Here is a 5,000-nt window from a genome sequence, read left to right as displayed (position 1 = left end):
TATGTATTATATTCTTTAAATGAGAATACTTTTTAATTATATGTCCATATCCCACCACACCTGAGAAACTTCTTTTCTGACCTCTATGTCTGTGCAATTTACTATTGTACACATTTTTGGCCAATAAATAATTGGTTCAGTACATATAGTTTGTGAAGCATTCAACATCCAGTTAGATATGGTGATGTTTTAAAAGAATAACGAGTCTCAACACTGTAAAAAAAAAAATCAAAGTCAAAAATTTCTAGTGACTGGTCACATCTAAATTTTTCAATTAGTCTGATGTATTATTTCTCATTGAGCCAATGTTAACAGACTATTGCAACAAGAATTGCACTTGGGCCAATTTAAAAATTTAGATGTGACCAGTCACTAGAAAATTTTGACTTGGAGAGGATAGATTTTTTTTACAGTGAACCACAATTCATATAAATAAACCTACCCATCTTTGTTGAATTTGTCACTTGGGCTGTCAATATAGATAAGGAAATGTTTAAAACCTTGTATGAATTGAAAAAATCTGGAAAGGTTCCTCATGGTGTTTCTAAAATAAATGAAAGATATGTCCTTCTTAGAAGGGCACAGAACTTCACAATGAGAGGTGAGTTATTAAGTAACACTTAGTGATTTCTGTCTCTTCATGATCAAAACATACTACTTTTAAATGAGGTCTTATAATATATTATAGTGAGGTTTTTATTTGCCCTAGATGCAAACACCCTTAATTTTGTACTTCCATGCATGATATCAATGAAAGAAAATTTGAAAATTTGAAAATAGAAAAAACTAAATTAAATGAATCAATTTGCTAGAGTTTTGTCTCTGTTTTATTACAATTAAGTGCACTTACCTATGGAATGGTACATTCAAAACTACAAATAGCGCAAACTGAGTAAAAAATAACTTTAGTTGGACCTTGCTATGTATACATCAATACAATTGAAATAATTATCACTTAATTTGACCACTGTTCTAAAGCATTGCTAGAGAAAACAACTGTTAAAGCAACTGAAACTTAACATTTATGATAACCTTTGACAGTTGTGTATCAAAAAGATTTTCAGTTGAGTGTAAAGCAACATTCAAAGCATGCAACAACATGCAACTCCAATTAGCCTATGTTGTCTTGAGCTATCATCCTATAAAAGCTATTTCAATAATATCCTACAGACAACTTTGAGACAGAATCAAAACACAATAATATATTTGTAAATATTTATTTAAACATGCAATAATAGACATTTAAAAAGCTTTATCTCAGAAAACGCGATCTGAGGCGCTCACGCTAATAATTTCTGTTCCACTCGCTTGTATATGCCCCGCCCATGCACGCTATGGTCTCGTGAATATTCATGGTAGCTCCACCCATTGGAACCAAATATTTCAGAAACCGAATATATTGTAACACCGGTAATATTATAATAAGATCCTCTTCATACGTCAGAAGGAGAACGAAATCTGATTGGCTTATTTTTTGACATGCTTGCAGAGAAAGGCTGACCAGAACACAGTTACTGGGCTTCACTTTTCACGTTTTCTGTGTTGGCCCGATTACAGCACTGACACACGGGAAAAGTCAGATTTTCATGATATGTCCCCTTTAAGACATTATAAACATTTACATCTGTAAAGCTGCTTTGAAACAATGTCTAATGTGAAATAAATTGACTTGACTTGAATTTGACGTCCTCAACATTTAGACCTGTTGGAACTGATTCCGCAGATTTAAACGTCTTCACAGAATCACGGTTTTGAAGTTTACATTTTTTTCAAAACTTGCATCTTGGATCCTGTTTCAGAGTGTGTGTTCTCGAGCTCCAAACACTGTTGTGTGTGAATGAACGGCCGGAACACATTAAAAGTTTCTGTTCTCTGTCAGAACGGTGGATAATTGGCTGTGAATGAATGAATGAATGAATGAATGAAATAACTGCTCAGTGTTTAAGAGTGTAAATATATTCACTTCTCCTCATTAAACGCACGAGCTGTGTTTCAGCGGCGGGAGAACTGGAACACGTGAAGAGATTGAAGTCGTAGAATATACAGTCAAAACAAAATTTATTCAGACACCTTGCTCTCCTCACTTACATAAATTAACTATAGTATAAAAAATATCAATAATGATATCTGGTGTCTGAATAATTTGTGGTTTGACTGTAGCTCATAAATAAGCGAACGGGACCTATAGAAACATAAAGCCTGATTAGTTTATAGGTGATGGACAGGTCGTGATCCTCCTCTTCCTCTTCCTGGATCTGCTGGAAAACCCTTCAGGAAAAGGTGCAGTAACTGGGATATCCGTAAACTCCCTGTTTTTCCTTCCACAGCCATTGTTCCCACAGCCTCGCTCACCTCGAGCTTCTTCTCCTGAACGAGAGACGGTGACAAGAGAAAGAGAAGCCTCATGATCTGAAGACAAAAGCGAAGGCCTCACACACACACACACACACACACACAGCGCTGGTGCTCTGCCAACAACATACTAAGATCTGAGAATCTCTCTCTCTCTCTCTCTCTCTCTCTCTCTCACACACACACACACACACACACACACACACACACACACACTCTCTCTCTCTCTCTCTTCTCTCTCTCTCTCAGAGATGTTCAAAGGTCTGTGTATTAAAGGATACAGATGGTGTGTTAGCACAACATGGCCTACGCTTTTTCCTCTCTCTGCTTGTTTTTCCTCCTCGGATTATGATTTATGTGTCATTACGTATGATTGTGGGTTTGCTGCGTGCGTTTGTAAATGATTTTCCTCCATCAGACATGAGAGAGACGGGCTGGTCCCGAACTCAAGCGGTCTCTGGACCTTCAGTCTGTAATTACTGGAGTCACACACTCTTTCCATCATGAGAGTGTGTGATGAGGACAGAACAGTAGTGCTTCACTGCTGCCCCCTGCTGTCCTCCACAAACACACATCACACACACACACACACACACACAGATGATTTTCATCATTATTACATCAGATTCTGTCAGTTACAGTAATCTGGGACAGTTGTTCATGATCCTCCAACACTCCAGACCAACTAATGTCAGTTCAGGCAGAACACGTCATCACTACACATTGAGGCAATTGTTTTATATCACATGTGTTTTTTTTAAGTGTTATGTTTAAATATGCAAATGAGGCACTATTTAATTAAATATGCAGTAATTTGCATACATTTCCAGAACAGAAATCTGAACATTGGATAAAGCAGGTTCAAAATTCTTGTTTGAATTTGTCGACATATTTTTACAGATTTTTCTTTTCATCTCTCCATATATCAGAAAATACTGTCAACAAACATAGAAACAAAGAAAATAAAAAGTCATTTTCACAATGTTTTTAGGAGTAAAATGTAGCATCAATCAGGCAAACGATATACGAACAAACCTTCAGAATATAGATATGGATAAAACTGTAAAGTTTGGTGTGTGTAAAGCTGATGAAGAGATTCCTGACTCAAACTTTTTTGAAATTTAAAGATTTAAAGATTTAAATCTACAGACACATTAATGATTAAAAACGATTAATCACATCCAAAATAAAAGTTTGTGTTTACATAATATATGTGTGTTTGTGTATAATTATTTTGTATATATAAACACACACACATGCATGTATATATTTAAGAAAAATGTGTTATTTATATATGAAATATTTATATATAATATACATTTTGTACATGTATATACATGCAAATATTTCTTAAATATATACATGCATGTGTGTGTGTTTATATATACAAAATAATTATACACAAACACACACACATATATTATGTAAACACAAACTTTTATGTTGGATGCAATTAATTGTTGCACAGCACTAAAATAAACACTTAAATTATGGATGTTTTCTTTCCAAAATAGCGTAAAATCTTTGGCTCGATCACATGTCAGATCTGCTGGATATTGACCTTGAGTTCTTGAGAAGAAGAGAAACGTAGAGTTTTATAAGCGCAGTAATCCTGAGTCCGAGCAGAAGTGGTGTTTAATGAGTGTGTGACCTACTTTACAGAACAGTCCCTGTCAGAGACACATCTCAGCGTCTTATTGTCAATGTCAGCCGCTGGATTATTCATGTGAATGTGAAGTGTGTGAGTGTCGTTCAGGTCTCCTTTCCTCATGTCAAAGCCTCACACACACATCTAAATATTAAATATCATCTGACACGCACAATGTCTGGGATATCAATTATTAACTGAGACAGAAGCTGGACCAGAGGACCAATCAGGACAGCGGATCCGACTGAGATTAGTGATGTCATCTGCCTTTAATAAGCTGGAATATCATTTATGGATGTTATGGATGTTCCACTGTTGTCACGTTATCAACACATGGAAAATGCCATCAAAATCTGAACACACTGTATTAAAGAGTGTATAATGGTTATGAAATATAATCAATAAGAGAGACAACTTCTCAACACCTCAGTTTATATATATATTTTGTTGCCATATTTGCCCAGTTAACAGGGAATGCCTTTAATATGCTGAAATATCATTTATTGATGTTCCACTCATGTAATCAACACAACATCACAATCTGAACACACTGTATTAAAGAGTGAAGAAAGATGAAGAAATATAATCAATAAATAAGAAATATAATCAAACATCTACATTTATTTATTTATTTTGCTATATTTGTCCAGTTAACGGAACATTCCCATAACTCACTGATATATTTGAATGGTTATGCAAATATTAGGACAAAACATGCTTATAATATTATTAATATCTATATGTTCATGTAATGTTGAGAGAAAATCCGAGTGTTTTAAACATTGAGAGAACATTCAAATGTAACATTCTCACAACGCTGTTCATCTAATGTTCATCTAATGTAACCTGAGACACGGGATGTTTTGAATGATTAAAATATAACTGGTTCATAACTTAATGGGAATGTTAACAAAACATTCTTAGAATATGTTTTTGTTCGCTCTGTCATGAAAACTGATTATATCAAATAAATATCAAAATGTATAGAGCATGCAAATTT

Source organism: Abramis brama, assembly GCF_963993115.1.
Source record: "Abramis brama genome assembly, chromosome: 16".
In the NCBI taxonomy this organism is placed as follows: Eukaryota; Metazoa; Chordata; class Actinopteri; order Cypriniformes; family Leuciscidae; genus Abramis; species Abramis brama.
The sequence above is the reverse complement of the archived record's forward strand: the minus strand, read 5'-3'. Positions refer to the sequence as shown.